Below are 17,500 nucleotides of genomic sequence, written 5' to 3'. Positions count from 1 at the left end.
AGGATCATATCCAGAGGTTACTGTATTCCCCAAACATGAGAAGAATTCTGGACATTCCACCCTGTCACAGTAATCAGGCAACAACCGAAATTCAAAAGTTGCTAGACAAAAAAGCCATCCAGCCAGTCCCTGCAGACCAGATAGGATCCAGGATTTACTCAAGATTCTTTTTAGTTCCAAAGAAAACAGGGGACTGGAGACCTATTTGGGATCTCAGCACATTGAACAAATCAGTAAAAAAGACAAAGTTCCGGATGGTCACGCTACAGTCAATCCTTCCCTTTCTGGGAAAAGACAATTGGATGTGCTCCATAGACCTTCAAGATATGTACTACCACATAAAAATGGACAGGCCATCCAGGAGGTAATTGTGCTTCCAGCTGGGAGACAGTCACTACCAATACCAAGCACTGCCCTTTGGGCTCACTACAGCCTCCAGAGTGTTCATCAAATGCATGGCAGTGGTTATGGCTCATCTGAGATGTACAGGATTCCGGGTGTTTCCATACTTAAAGTACTGGCTCCTTACCGCCACCATCAAGCATCTACTACTGCAAGTGAGAGACAGCACTTTGGATGTGTGTACTCAACTAGGGATCACAATCAGTTATGAAAAATCTGCCTTATTGCCGTCTCAGCATATTACCTTTATAGGTGCAGAACTAAACTCTGTCACAGTGATATCTCTTCCACAAGAATGGATCCAAACCCTTCAGATGCAAACCCAAAACCTGCTTTCGAGAACGAGAGTCCAAGCAAAAACTGTTCTCAAAGTCTTAGGGACAATGGCAGCAACAGATGCCATACTCCCCCTAGCTTGGATGCATATGAGAATTCTCCAGTGGCTTCATTTTACCCAGTGGTCCATGCAGGAACTACCGTTGTCATACCAGATAATTCTGACAGACTCTTGCAAAAGGGACCTAACCTGGTAGCTAACTTCAGGTCAAGTCACCATAGGTTGTCCTTTCACGCTACCTCCCCCATTAGCCACAGTGACCAAAGACACTTCCTAGATGGGGGGGGGGGGGCATTATCAGGGAAAGACAGCCCAAGGCATTTGGCAAGAATACGAGGCTCACCTGCATCAATGTACTGGATATGAGAGCAGTGGTATTGGTGTTGCAAGATTTCAACATTCTCTTCCTCTAGGAACAATTGCAATCCAGACAGACAACATATGTGTTGTATGGTACATCAACAAGGAGGAACCAAGTCTTACCCCCTTTGTCGAGAGGCCGTCAGAGTATGGCAATGGGTGATTTCATCCCAGCCATTTGTAATAGCAATGCACATCCCCAGGAAATGCATCGTGATTGCAGACAAACTCAGCAGGACAATTCTAATGCCTCAAGACTGGTCCCAGAAGAAAGAAGTGGCGGAAATGATTTTTTGCGAATGGGGCTGGCCTTGCTACGATCTCTTTGCTTCATCCACAAACACAAAATGCAGCAGCTACTTTGCCCTTATCCCACCACCGGGAAAATAATAAATAATTCTTCCCCCGTTTGAACCCGCATCATCATGTGACTTGAAATTTCTAACCTGGAAAACTGACTTTCTAGTAGCTATCACATCAGCCAGGAGAGTATCGGTACTGCAAGCCTTGTCCATTAAACCTCCACACATGCTGTTTCACAATGATAGAGTGTCACTCCTGACAAATCCATCCTTTTTACCCAAAGTATGCTCAGAATCTAGCCTCAGTCAATCTACTGACCTACCAGTATTCTTCCCCAAGTACGGCAATAAGGCCGAATACATGCTACATCAGTTGGACATTCATAGTCATCTGCGCTTCTGCCTGCATAGAACAAAAAATTTTAGAAAATCTTGTCAGCATTTTGTGTCCTACTCAGAAAATAAAAAGGTCTTCCAGTAGTAAAAGCTACGTTGTCAAGCTGGCTGTCTCAATACATTTTGTTTGTATATAATTCAGCAAAGAAAGAACTCCCACAAGGGATCAAAGCTCATTCAACAAGGGCAGTATCTACTTCCTCTGCTTTCCATGCTAGGCTTCCCATAGATGCTATTTGTGCAGCAGCTACATGGGCTACGCCTCATACCTTTATCACTCATTACAAAGTAGACATGGCCTCCAGGCACAGGGCCTCTTTTGGTTCCACTGTTCTGAAGAATATACTGCCTTGAGCCACCCAAGAAGAAAGGTGCTAGGGAACGCTGTGCCAAGAATGAAGGCTAGATAGGACAACTTCACATATAGAAGTTATGTTCTTACCATAACGTTCTGTGTGAGTTGTCCATCTCACCCTTCATTTTACGTCCCACCCACCTAACCCCCTTCCTGGAGTTCTGGTAGAACGAGAGGTGTTTTTTTTCCTTTTGGCTATTGGTCTTTGACCCTATTCTAAGTCTGGTAAAGGTGTAAACTTGATTCAGCTGTCTATTTTGTTTTTATATAAAAAAATAGAATATCTGCAAACAAGATCTGTGGAATGCCCTACAACATCATGAGATAGGGATGGAGCCACGAACTAGGTGAAGACCTTGAGCATTTGAAAGTGGTGCCGAGTCGGAACCGAGGATCGGTTCCGAACATCAGTCAAGAATGAAGGGCAAGATGGACAACTCACTTGGAACATTATGGTAGGTACTTAACTTCTTTTTTATAAGCTTACTTTACTTTTTTATGTCTAAAAATTTATAAAGTGCTTTTAAGGGCTGGGTCAAGTGTGTTTGCGGTTTGTCATTGTGTAATTTTTGTTGAAACACTAGATGTTAAGTTGTCTATCTCGTCTTCATTCTTGCTGGTTGGGTTCGGAGCCGATCCTCGGCTCTGACTCTGCCATCTTCAAAAGCTCGAGAGCTGCTTACTGGCTCGAGGCCACCCCCTATCTCATGATGCCTGGCGCTAGATACCCAGATCTCGTTTGCCGCTTCTGCTGCGAGGTTGTGCTACTGGCTCAGGTCGTATAAAACTTATTATTACTACTTTTTTCTGTTATAAAAACTGTTAGTTTAGTGTAAAATTCAATTTTTAGTTATAACTATTGTGTTTTAGTGTTTTCTATCTGAATTCCTCCCTTTTTCAGAAACTCGTTTTAATTAGAGAGTTTCCCCTTCCCCCCCATTTTCTAGCCTTTCCTTACCTCAAAAGGTTTCCGTTTAAGTTAGAGGATAACCTTGTCTGTCTTTCTCTCTAAAAAAAAAAAAAAAAAATTAATAGTTAATAGTTGTTATTTATAGTATTTATTAGCTAGTTTAGTTATACTTCTGGTAGCAGTAGTTGTCGTGTTGTGGTATTTTAAACATAACTTCTGTGTCTGGGTTTTTTTTCTTGGTTTCTTTTCAGGATGTCCAGGGATCCCAAGCCGTCCGGATTCAAGAAGTGTGACTCATGCTGTCAGAAGATGTCTCTGACAGATGGGCACACTTCTTGTGTTTATTGTCTGGGCGCCATGCACCTGCAGGACTCTTGCTCGATTTGCCACGCATTTAGTCCAAGAGTCCTGCAGGAGCGCAAAAACAAGTTGATCCTGAGGGGTTTACTTAAGCCCCAAGATTCACCGGCTAAGGCTCAGCCAGTGAAATCTTCTAAGACACCTAAACCTTTGGCTCCCAGTTCAGAGCCGTCGCTGGGTGATATGGTACCATCTGTCTCGGTTCCGGCTGGAACCGAGGTTTCTCCCTCTCAGTCGGCCCCGACACGTTCTTCGGAGCTATCTGGGAGTAGAAAAAGGTCTAGGTCTCCTTCTCTGGAGTCGATACGTTCAGCTCCGAGATCTCCTTTGCTCCAATCGGAGGGTAGTCGCCACTCATCCCACTCTTCTCGGTCCTCAAGACTTTCAGACCATGACGTGGAAAAAGTGGTCAGTAGACTGTTAAAATCACAGGCCCTAGCAAAAATGTTATCCAGCCCCCCTCATCAGGGTTTGGCTCCACCCACGTCTACAGATATTCCTTCTCCGACTTCTTTGAGCTCGGAGCCGGAGTTCGTTGGATTTCGAGTCGTGGAACCGTCGGCTCCGATACCTTGTCTTTAGGTTCCGTCGTCTGCTCCAATCCCTTCCATGGTACCATCACTGGAGGGATCTGGGCGCCGAGACTCCCTCGTCGGCTCCGAGGGGGCGAGTGGCATCGGACCCTTGTCCGACCCTGTTCTCCCCCTTGGGGCTTTGGCTCAGGTGAGCTCGGCTCCCACATCAGCCTCGGAGCAGTCACTCTCAGTGCAGGGAGTGATTCCGATTTCTTCGGAACCGGAGCTCTCTCTGCGTCTGGGCAGGGACGCCTTCGAGGTGATGAGGAGTGTGCTGGCCCCAGAGTCAGCCCCACGATCGGCCCCAATTGGCTCTTCCCCCTATGGTGCCTGTGTCAGCTTCTGCCCCTCTTCCAAACCCCAAGCATGGGGATCCAGCTCTCCAGGACACCCCTTTGGGTGTATCATCCTCTTCCGAGGCCTCCCCTAATCATTCAGAGGAGCCACTTCGCAAGATAAAATGCAAGAGGAAGCATGTTGACTCCCCTGAGTCTGTCACCTCAGATACTGACTTGGAGGATTTGGAAGGGTCCCCTAGATCCTTCTCTGAAGATGTCTCCTTTTCAGACATCCTTGAGATGCTTAGGCAGAGGGGGAACTAGACTACCCTAGCCCCTTCTGAGGACGAGTCGGTATTCCTGGATGCGTTTGGCTCCCGACCCTCCACCTCCTGAGTGTCTCCGCCCTTCGACCCACTGATGTCTGTCGTGGCTCGAAGGGCATGGTCGGCTCCAGATTCCGTGGAACCAGCCCCTAGGAGACCTGCTAAATTCATAACAGCTCCAGGGGACAAAAATTTTTGACGAAGGGCGACCCCGTCGATGCCATGGTGGTTGCAGCAGCCACGAAAAAGGAGTTAGCCGAAACTTCATCTGTTCATCCTCCTAATAAGGAGTCTAGGACTATGGACATTTATGGGAAGTGGATGTTCGCTTCAGTGACCTTGTCCATGAGGTCCCTGAATTATTTGTGCCACTTCACCCGTCTTCAGAGGGATCTCCTTAAACAGCTTGGAGATACCCTCCAAGATCCATTAGCTGAGGGGTTCAGGCTAAGATGGCTTCCCAGCTGGCGACTCTAAATTCAGTGGTGAACTCCTCCATGAGGCTCATACCTTATGTCGCCGATGGTGCGAGTAGAGCCGCAGTCACAGGCGTTGCCTTGATGAGGCACGCTTGGATGCGGCTATGTAACTTTGCGGAACTGTTCAGAGCGTCTTTCACCAATACCCCCTTTGATGGATCCGCTCTCTTTGGATCACAGGTGAAGAATACCCTTACCAGGTGTGAGCAGGAAGGCAAGACTCTCTCTGCTGTGGGAGTCCGTTTTTCCACTCCATCCAGACCCTATCCCAAAGGTCAGAAGAGTGGAAAGATGTGGTTCCGGAAATCCCAGGGAACCTTGCCGGACAGCAAACAACCATACGCTCCACAAGGATGGCATGCAGGGTCAAGCCAGCAATGTAAACCACCAACGACCAGCAAAAAATGATAGTGAACACGCAGTAATGAAGAAATAATGATTATTTATTTATAATTCCTTCAAATCCAGACCGGTTTCGGCTATTCAGCCTTTATCAATGAATACAATAAAGTTTAGGTGAATATATGAGGTGAATATAATAGGTGAAAATAAAGGTGAGATGGACAACTTTATTGTATTCATTGATAAAGGCTGAATAGCCGAAACCGGTCTGGACTTGAAGGAATTATAAATAAATAATCATTATTTCTTCATTACTGCGTGTTCACTATTGTTTTTTGCTGGTTGTTGATAGCCTTGCCGGACACACATGGTGAGTTCCCGTCCAGGGGCAGAGGAGGGAACAATAACAGACGCCGCCCCCCTGGCAGAGGGGGTCCGCAAAACCAGGACAGCAGAGAATCCTTCTCTGACAAGCCCTTTCAGCATCCCTGAAGGGTTGCCCAGCTGCCCACCTCTGGAGGCAGTTGGGGGAAGATTATCACTGTACCCAAAAGCCTGGCAAGAGATAACTCGAGACAAGTGGGTACAGTCCCTTATATCCTGAGGCTACAAAATTCCTTTCCTGCGCCCTCCCTTACTGTCAAACAAGTCCCTTCCAGATGTTCCACCCAGTCTAAGGGATCAAGCAGTCCAAGAAATTTCAAAACTGCTAAGAAAGAGAGTCATCCAGGAAGTCCCAGCAGACCAGCTAGGATCCGGAACTTACTCAAGGTTCATTTTGCTACCAAAAAAGACAGGGGACTGGAGACCCATTCTGGATCTCAGCAAACTAAATACAAAGGACATGCTGGCGAGCCTCCCACCAGACAGAATACAAGTAATTCGCCAACATGTGCAGGTCTTATTAGCATGCAGAAGAATTCAAGCCAGGTTCATCCTCCAATCTCTAGGTCTCATGGCAGCAGCAATCATGCTCATTCATGAGGATTCTTCAGTGGCTTCTCTTCACACAATGGTCCTTCCAGCAGCTTCCTATGTCTCACATGATTATGATCATAGAAGCATGCAAAAAGCACCTTGCATGGTGGATGGTCTCCACATCAGTGCCTCTAGGCAGACCCTTTGTCCCATCACCTCCAGTTGCTACGGTAACCATGGATGCCTCCCTGATCGGGTGGGGGGGCATTATCAGGGCAGGACAGTCCAAGGCATCTGGCAACCCCACGAGTACCATTTGCATATAAACGTCTTGGAGATGAGGGCCGTGCGTCTAGCGTTGCAAGCTCTTCAGGACTCTCTTCCTACCGGGACCATTGCAATTCAAATGGACAATATGTTGGTAGTGTGGTACATCAACAAGCAGGGCGGAACCAGGTCCTACCCCCTATGTCGAGAGGCACTCAGACTCTGGCAATGGGTAATCTCTTCCCAATGGTTTCTGATCGCAACGCTCATCCCTGGGAAGTCCAGCGTCATAGCAGACAGGCTCAGCAGAGCAATTATCATGCCTCACGAGTGGTCTCTGAATCAGGTAGTTGCAGACCAAATCTTCCGCAAATGGGGTCAACCTTGCTGCGACCTTTTTGCAACTCCCTTCAACAGCAAGTGCAGCAATTTCTTCTCTCTCCTTCCACTTCCCAGACATTCCCCCAGAGACGCTGTAGTCCACGTTAGGCCTCAGGGACTTCTTTATGCATTTCCTCCGTTTCCCTTAATTCCCAAGCTAATACAAAAAGCTACCGCATTGGGTCGCAAAATGATCCTCATTGCTCCGTACTAGCCTCAACAGAAATGGTTTCCGTTCCTGCATCATCATCTTCTCGAGCAGCCTTGGACTCTGGACCTAGTTCCGGACCTCCTGATCCATCAATCGGGCGGGCTGCATCAATCCCTGCAATCTCTCCAGCTCACTGCTTGGTTGCTCCACTTCCGACATTAGCCATGCTTCCTGATATCTCCCCCTCTGTGCGCGAAATTATCTTATCGTCGCACAAGTCTACCACTAGAAAAACTTACGCTAGTAAGTGGGAACGTTTTTCTTCCTGGGCAGAGGCCAAGAATATAGACCCTTTTTCAGCCCCTGTACACCATATTTTGGAATTTCTTGCGGAACTCTTTCATGCTGGTTCCGCTTCCGCTACAATTAGAGTTCAGTTAGCTGCAATCTCAAATTTTCACATTGGTCTGTCGGAAAATAATATCATGTCTCATAAGCTATGTAAAGCCTTTCTCAAAGGGACCACTCTGCTCAGGCCCCCGGTGAGAGATCCTCCCCCTCCGTGGGATCTAAATTTGATTTTTGCTTCTCTAATTTTGCCCCCCTTCGAACCTGCAGCATTCTGTTCCTTGAAGTTTTTATCTTGGAAAACCCTCTTTCTGGTAGCTATTACTTCAGCCAGAAGAGTTTTGGGACTTCAAGCTCTTTGTACCCATCCTCCGTACCTAGTTTTCCACAATGACAGGGTTACTCTCAGGATTAACCCTTCCTTCCTTCCTAAGGTTTCTTCAGAAAGTAACTTGAATCAGTCCATAGACCTTCCTGTGTTTTTTCCCAACCACTCCAACAGGGCGGAATATAAATTGCATCAATTAGATGTTCATAGGCAACTACGCTTTTATTTGCACAGAACTGACATCAGGAAGTCGGACCAACTTTTTCTCTCTTATGCTCAGGGTAAACAAGGCCTTCCAGTCTCAAAAGTAACCTTATCTAGGTAGTTGACTACGATTATCACATTTATCTATCAACTGAGGAATAAACAGTTGCCTGTCAAACCAAAAGGTCACTCCACCAGAGCTTTAGCCACTTCTGTCACCTTTCAGGCTAGGTTGCCCATGGAATCTATTTGTGCAGCTGCTACGTGGGCCAACCCACATACTTTCATTTCACATTATAAAGTGGATGTGGTCTCCAGGAGCAGAGCTGATTTTGGTTCCATGGTTCTGAAGAGTTTGTTCCGATGAGCCACCCAGGTTTTTAGGTGCTAGGGACGCTGTCCCAACCAGCAAGAATGAAGGTGAGATAGACAACTTAACATAAAGAAGTTATGTACCTACCATAACATTCCATGTTAGTTGCCTTCTTCTCGCCTTCTTTCTTGCATCCCACCCTCCTTCCCCCTATCCTAGTGGACCGAGAAGAGTTCTTTATGGTTTTTCACTGGCTGAGTCTTCTCTGGCTGTTCCTCTCTGCCTAGTAGCCTCACTGGTAGGCTTTATATATTATAGGATAGGATTCTTTCCTTTTTACATTGGTAGTTAGACATACCAAACGAGATCTGGGTATCTAGCGCCAGTCATCATGGGATAGGGGGTGGCCTCGAGCCAGTAAGCAGCTCTCGAGCTTTTGAAGATGGCCGAGTCGGAGCCGAGGATCGGCTCCGAACCCAACCAGCAAGAAAGAAGGCGATAAGAAGACAACTAACATGGAACGTTATGGTAGGTACAGAACTTCTTTTTTTGTGATCTTGCATTTTTTACAGATTGCTGCTAACATTACAAGCCACATTTCAGGCATCTTTCCCAGCTTAACCATAAAACAGCTTATTCTCCTTGTTTCTTTCTTCTACCAGAAAAAGGAAAAGAAAATCACCAAGCAGCCTTTGCTAGTTTAGCAGGCTGCTTTCTTGCTTCAGCCACAGATGTGTGAACTTAACAGTTGCCATTTCTGGCTCCTGAGACCACTCATTTTTTATTCCTTGGTTTCCTCTGGTGTAGTCCCTTCAGCCATCATGAACCAGGAGTTAGACATATCCTCACTGGCTGGTGAAGTATTGCTGCTGGACATGTAGGACCACTCTTATCAGTCTCAAGGGAAGGGGGCAGAGAATGCTTCTCTACATACCCAGACCCAGTGCCTGTTCCCCAGGGTGATGTTCCTATCTTAAGTCAGTCTGTTCTATGGAGACTCCTGTTAAAAAAAAAAGCAAGGAGTTAAACATTTATCTTATGTTTCTGTTACTTTAGACTGAGAGGTTTTAGTAAACTTATCTCAGGGCTTATTTCAGATTCTTAGCTCTTCTATTTTTGGATTTACTAATAAGAGAAAAGGGAATACTTAATTGTCTGAAGATTCCAAGTGTGATGGACAGGGAATTGATTGTGAGGGAATAAATACTGTTATTTCTCCTCAGGCAACTGATTCTGATGTGAGTAGTACTGATTTTCCCTTGGAAACCATACTGGGATGAGCCAATTATTTAAGTGGGAATTTAATGGCATTCCAGTCTCTTTGAAAAGAATATGATTTATTATAACTGCAATTTTCTCAACCTACTGCTGTTCTTTCTCTGCTCCCAGCCTTGCAGAATGTTTTTATTGCAACATGCCTGTCAGCCAGCCTGCAGCCCTTAAGAAGGCAAATAGATTGTATACAGTTCCCAAATCTTACAAATTCATATTCTCTAGTTCAAGATTAGACCTTGCAATGATTCCCTTGTTACATTCTTCTGCAGTTAAACGTTTAGTAAAATCTCTTTCTTTCTGACAAGGATGGGAAAGCTTTTGGTAGATTTGGGAAAAGAGTGTAGTCCTCTTTCACTCTTATTTTTAGGATTCTGAATTGTCAGGCTGACACGTGAAAGTTTTTGTTTGCTTCCTTTGAAAGTATGAGGAACATTACTGCCACTTTTCCATCTTTTGAGGGCAAATATTTTCTAAATAATCTTACTGCTTCTGTTTCCCAAGTAACCAAACATTTTTAAAGTGTACTTCTCACTCAGTTGATTCTTCTTCTGGAACAGTAGCCGTTGGGTCTGTTGTGAGAAGGTTTGTATGGTTACATTTTCAAAATATGTCTGAGGATGCTAAAGCTGAACTTCTGAATTCTCCTTTTGACAGGTCCTGAAATAAATGTGGTGAGAAAGAGAAATTGATTTCATTGAGGATTTTTCAGCCTTCTTTTTCCAAGTTTATTAAATGTTTCTTCATTAACTCAGGATCTTTTTTATAAAAATCAAAATAAGCAGACTAAACAAGTAGATTCAAAAGCAATGTCACAGAGGCTCCAGAAAGAAGAGGACAGTCAAACAAGTCTGACTATCTACACATTTTAACCCCCCTTCCTACAGTGGCAGTCCTTTAAGTCTTCCCCTAAATCTGATTCTTCCTTTCTCTCTTTGGCAACAGATAATCTCAGGCAAATTAGTTCCGACAGTGATCCAACAAGGCTGGCAGTGAGAGTCGAGTCCTCCAAATCCGCCAGATTAAACAGACGTTTTCCTTTTGAGATTCAGGATCTACTCTTTCCATGACAGAGAAATTTTTTTATTCGAGAAAGGTTCTACTACCAAAGAAAGAAGCCTCATGGGAATCAGTCCTAGATCTTTCCTTTCTTTTTTTAAACACATTTACTAAATTATCAATTATGACATAGGCAATTATGTATTTATATAAAAAAAATTAACGTGTCCACAGTTATATACGTTACATATATTCTTTTGTACAATTTTCTTAAATCCAACATTAATAAATTGCTTAATTCCTACCTTCTCTTAAAATCACTCCTCCTCAAAAACATTATTCTGCATGTATTGTTCCCACAGTTTCCATTTTTTATATGTAATTTGCTCTTACCCTTTTCTAAAAATCCCACTTCCATTTCTTTTTTCTGTTACAATATTTGCTACTTCAAATATGGTTGGTTTAGACTTTGATTTCCATATTCTAGTAATCACTTTTTTGGTAGTAAACAGAATTAAACTTTACAATGCCTTACTATGTCTAAGTAATTCAGATGCTGTATCACAGCTCAAAAAAAATTTCCTTAGTTATACCCATTTGCTCACCCAGCATTTCTGTCAGAGTACTCTGTCGGGAAACTTTAAAGTCTGCCAACCCATGACACTCCCAAAACACATGTTCTCAGTTACCTCTTTCTTCCCCTTCTCACCTCCAACATTTGTCAGCTACCTGAGGAAGAATTCTTTAGAGTCTGCTTGTGGGATAAAAATATCTATGCAAATTCTTCCAATCAAAAATCCTAAATCTTCTAGACATTGTTGCATATTTGGGAGCCATGCTTATGTCCTCCCATTGTTTCCTTAAGTATTGCTTATCAGATCTTTTTCTTCTCAATCTTTTCTAACCTCCTATGACTGATTCCTATAGTTACACTGAAATATTTTATATGCCTTACTATGTATCCCTTTTTTAACAACAGCTTCCATTCTAAATTCAGATAAAAACTCTGTCAGAGTAGGTTTTTCACTTAGGATTCCCCTACCCATTTCTGGTTGTCTGTACTCTATCATTCCCTGATAGGGAGGGCAGTTTATAGCCTATATTCCAAATGTCTTTTTGGCCTCTTCCCATTCTTTAACCTTTCCCTAGTTATTTTCTCCCGATACTTTGCTTTCTTTGCCACATTCCCCAGTAAATTCCAGCTCCCTCTTACCAATTCTCTGGATCCCTAATTGCAGTCATCCATATTGGCATATTCTCTTGTTTTCCATTCTTGTGTTGGCTTAGTTCTTAGAATACTTTCCTCTACTTTATGAATATAATATTTTGTATGGCTGTTGTTATTCTCCTTAAGGATCTGCATCAAAAATTCCATTCTCTCCTTCTTTCTTAAATTTCCCCCCACTTCACCACCATCCCTTTCCATTTTGATTCATAGCTTTCTGCTTGTGTTATGTATATGAACGTTAACTGTGTAGCTCTAAAATATCCCTTAAATCAAGTAATCCTAAACCACCTTGTTCTGTTGGAAGGATCAACTTATCCAACTTGACCCTTACCTTTTCCCCTCCCAGATAGTCATTCAACTCTTTATTAATTATTATGCACAATTTCTACACTGGTTGATTAAAAATATGCCTGACCTGTTTATAAAGCTAAAGGGGCTAAAAATATTTTCACTGCTTGTTTCTTGTTATCTATATCTTTAAACAATAGCTTCCAGTTTCTCAATTTTTGTATTATCTTTTGTTTAGTCTCTTCCCACATATTTTTAGCTGCCATAACAGAATCCTTCTTAACACATACTCCTAAATATTTATTTTATTGTGTCCTCCTAAATATGGCTATTTCTGAACCAATTCATGTGTGAGTACAGATTTTACAACTATAGGCTTTGTTTTATCTTCATTAATGTTATATCCCCAAAAGACTTAAAAACTGTCTCAGACTGTTCCACAAGATTGAAATGTCCTTTTCTGGTTTTATCAGGTGCAAACTAAAATTGTCTGCAAATAAAGCTAACTTTTTTGATTGCTATACTAGTTATATCCTTGAATTTGAGTCCCTTATTTTCTTTGCCAGTGGCTATAAAAATATAGCACAAATAAAGAAGAAAGAGTGCACTCCTGCCCAGTTCCTCTTTTTAGACAGAGCTTATCATAGAGGAATCCTCACACTTTAATTTTTTACTGTAATCCCTCATATATCCTCATAATTAATCTTATTGTATAAGGGAATGCAAATGCTTCCATTGCCTTACTCATAAATTCCCAGTTTATTCTGTTGAGTGCTTTCTCTGCATCAAGACCCGCCAACAAAAGCGGCATTTTGTTACATTTTGCTTCCCTCTGGATAATTATTATTCTGTTAATCTTGTCAAATGTTTGCCTCCCCCTCCACAAAACCACATTGATCCGTATCAATTTTGGGAACACCTTTGCCATTCTTTTAGCTGTTATAGACATAAACACTTTATAATCATTTAAAACTGCAATGTGCCTGTATATGACGCCCAATCTAAATGATCTTTACAGTCATTAGGTATTACAGCCACCACAGCTTTCTTCCAGGATGTTGGTGCTTCCCTTCCTTTTTCCCATGAGTACTCTGTCCACTAAATTTACCATTTTTTTAAACAGTTCTTGAGCAGTCTCAAACTCAGCCAGCCTTTTCTTCATTTCGGCCTCTGATTTTTGTAGTTTTATCAGTTAATCTGAATAGTTGTTTAAAGCTTCTTCCATTTTTTTTCCGTGCTTTTGTTATTTGAGTTTGTATTGCTTCGATGTTTTATTTATTTTATTCAGCTCTGAGAATATTTAATTTATTTTTTCCACTAGATTACTGGAGGACATATCTTACACCAAAGCTGGAGCTTGAATTTTTTTTTTTGTTGGATAGTTGCTATTTTCTTCCAAGTCAGTGTTTTCTTTTCACCTTTTCTAGTTGTATTTCTTTCATTCTCTCTGTTTCTTCTTTGTTGGCATCCAAGCAGTGCAGTTACTAGCCAGTAACTGAATTTACTAACTAGCAGTGTTAATTGCCCTTATCTTTCATTTCCTTTTTTCAAACTGTGAGAGCTGAAATTAAACTGGTAATTAATGTGCAGCCATATCTGAAGTTACCTAGATCTTTCCTTTCTTAATCAGTGTGTGAAAGTCCCAAAGTTTAAAATGATAGCAATTCACAATCTGTTAAATCTTATTCCCCCTTTCATTTTTAATTAACTCTGCTCTTTATGATGCTTGTCATCATATTCCTATCATCCCGGATTTCAAAGCTTTTTAAGGTTTTTCTGTCTCTGGATTACACTTTCAGCCCTCTGTATTACACTTTGTGTTATCCACTGCTCCAAGGATGTTCACAAACCCCTCGGATTCATTAATCTTCTGTGCACGACTAGCATAGTCCTGCACGGAGTTGTCCGTGTAGGAGGAGGATGGCAGCAGGCCAAGCATATTAATGAAGGCACTCTGCCCAACCTCCCAGACTTACACGGAGCATGTACGAGTGCAGGGGGTGTGTCTGAGAGCAGAACTCTCAGAATAAATACACCCCTGCAATGTTGAACAGACGAAAGTGGAAATAAATGAGCGAGACCGCTCATAGGTGTCTGCATATCTCCACCAACAGTCCCCCATGTGTACAACAGCAACAGGACATAAAAATCAAAAGAAGAAACCCCTTTAGTTTTTTTAAAACTCCGAGTACAGCTAACCGTAGGTGTGCGGGTGTGCCCATTGCTTAGCTATGGTTAAAGCAGCTTAAAAGGCTGAAGAGGATAACAAGAAAGATGCATGCAAATGAAGCAGCACAGCAATAGTTTAGTAGGCAGAGCATTCGCCTAATAAGCAGGCATTCCCAGTTCGAGTCCCACTGCAGCACAGTCTATTTTACATGACAAAGCATGGTATAACCAATATTTGTATTGCAAAACCCACTAAATAACATATATTTATGAACTGAAGTACTGCAGGAAATGCACATGTGAAGATTCAGTATCATAATGAATAAGGCAGCAGTAAGCAGGTGTAAGCACAGATAAGCAGTAGTAAGCATATGTAAGCACTAGTAAGCGTGTTTAAGTGCATTTGCGCGGGGGTAAGCACTGCCTACACAGATTAAGCAAATGAGAAACTAATTGGGTGTAAGAAACTGTGACCAGAAGTTAGCAGTGCTTACCTCCGCGCAAACCCGCTTACAACTGCTTTAAAATGCCTTAATCACTCTGTATCCAACGGTTGGTGCCCAGCAGCAAAATAAACAGCCTCTGCAAGGCTCGAACCCAGGACCATGCACACCGTACACAAAATGATTTACCACTAAGCCATGCCAGATATGCATACATCTTATGTTTTCATAAACATAACATCCAGCCCAGTCATGCAACAGTACAGAGAACGTATACCTACATCTAGATGTATGTGTGTGTGTGTGTAAATATATTACTATCTAAATGGATACAACATATCTTTCTATGTAGTTGCATATATATATATATATATATATATATATATATATATATATATATATATATATATATATATATATATATATATATATATATATATGAACATATATACATGCAAATGCCGACATCTATACATATATATGTCAACACCTATATGTCCACATATACACAGCAAGTTGCATATATGTACGCAGATATATATATCTCCGTAGGTATATATATGGACATAGTCATAAATATGTAAGCAAATATATATACCCATAAAGGTATATATGGCCAGACATCTGTAGATAGCAATGGTTAGATTAACAGAAACATATATGTCCACATGCATCATTAATGAGGTTGAGAGGCCCCAAACAATATGTGTCTTGTACGAATTGGCATACCCCCCAGCCAAGCACATCCGCCCTGCAATACACTACCAAGTTCATTTTATTGTAAGTGTTTCATTTAAATAGGGATTTAAATTATTCTTCTTTTATGTTTCACATGTTTATATCACATTCCCCTCTCCTCCACCCACTAAGTGGGCCGACCAGTACAGGCCCATCCAACCCAGGCCATCCTCGACCCATACATTCATTACCCACAGTTCTGCCCCCCCCCGCGGCACACACGCAGCCACCATCCCTTCCCTCGTTACCGGCCGTAGCTACCACACCACCACGCACTGCCCACCCTCCATTCCTCCTCCCCTCAGGACTCATCCTGTACGTTGTCCCGACCCAAGTATCCTAGGTCTGCCACATGCTATAGTCCATGCACATAGCCATGCGTACCTTTGTAGCCATGGTTTTAGAGGAAAGTATAATACCCAATTTTTGGGTTGTCCCACATGGGACGGATGTTTCTCTGGTAATAACAATAGACTTCATGCGTGACTTTGTTTACATTAACAGTTTTATTTGTAGGTATTGTAAAGCATACGTGGCACACAAGGTCGCCTGATATGCACACGAAACCTAATAGGAACATCTTATTCAGGTATACGGGAAACACACATGGGTTTAAGCCTGTTTGCACAGGGGTAAGCACTGCCTGCACAGGTTAAGCAATTTCGAAGCTAACTGAGTATAACTGTAACCCGAAGTTAGCAGTACTTACCTCCGTGCAAACCTACTTACAACTGCTTTAAAGTGCCTTAAGCGCTGTGTATCCAATGGCCGGTGTTCTGCCCAGCAAAAAAATAAACAGCTCCTGCAAGGCTCGAACCCAGGACCCTACATACCATAGGCAATGTGATTAACCACTAAGCCACCGCAGTTATACATAACCCTGATGTTTCCACAAACATAGTATCCAGCAATACCAGTCAACATTACAGGACATGTAGCTAAATATGTAGATATATGTGTGTGTGTGTATATATATATATATCCATACCTAAATAGATATATACCTCTCCCTCTCTGGAGTACATATGTATACATATATAGACATACATATATATAAATACCCACATATAGATATATACATACGCAAACATACAGCCATATGTCGTTAGATATATATACAGCAATATATATATATATATATATATATATATATATATATGTATACATATACACACATACACACACACACATATATATATATATGTGTGTGTGTGTGTGTGTGTGTATATACAGATATATATCTATGATATGATACAGCACATAAGAATGACATGATCACAGGCATTGCCAATGGGGGTGAGGGGCCCAATCAACATACGTGTAACACATACCATTACCCCCCCAGCCAAACAGGGGAAACATACAAACAAACACACAAAGTAAACAATCCACTGCTCTCCAAACCACAGGCAGGATACAACCAGTGGGGGAAACACTGTGGACCCACTAAGTCTAATCTAGAAAGACAGGAATGTCCCTTGCAGGACAACCCAAAAATGACTGAGTAATTGGATTCCTGTCCATATGATGACTCATCAAGGCAGGGCGCGTATGTACTCGGACTACAAGGTTGTGAAAGCCTGATGACCCATGGGTTGAGACAACGTACGAGATGGGTCCCAAGAAGTCGAGAGTGGGCAGTGTGTAGTGGTGTAGTTAGACTCGATCTGCACCCAGAGTAAGGATGAGTGCTGTAGAGGAGGGGCGGGGGGGGTGACTATGGGTATGAAATTATGGGTTGAGGTGTGCAGGTGTTGGCTGGAGTGGTTCTAATCGGACCGCCTCGTGGATGTAAGCAATAGTGTGAATTGGGCAGAGCTGGCGCCTAACAGGCAGCCATTCACGGTACAAGTCCCACTGCAGCACAGTCTATTTTACATGGCAAAGTACGGTATAACCAGATGTGTTGTTGCAAAACCCACTAAATAACACCAAAGAACACATGGTCGCAACACCCCACTGTAGGCATGTAAGCTGATCTAATTGGCATCACAACTTATTATTGTTGTCCTCACCCCCACCCAGGGGTAT

At 42.6% G+C, this 17,500-nt stretch overlaps 1 protein-coding gene across 2 annotated transcripts in view; it reads left to right on the top strand.

The window, feature by feature from the left end:
* LOC122811581 (uncharacterized WD repeat-containing protein alr2800-like) overlaps positions 1 to 17,500 on the top strand; it is a 1,490,464-nt gene that overhangs the window by 1,051,641 nt on the left and 421,323 nt on the right. The window lies entirely within an intron of this gene.

Source organism: Protopterus annectens, chromosome 9.part0, assembly GCF_019279795.1.
Source record: "Protopterus annectens isolate FY-2018-M chromosome 9.part0, PAN1.0, whole genome shotgun sequence".
NCBI classification, from domain to species: Eukaryota; Metazoa; Chordata; order Ceratodontiformes; family Protopteridae; genus Protopterus; species Protopterus annectens.
This window is presented reverse-complemented; position numbering and strand designations above follow the sequence as displayed.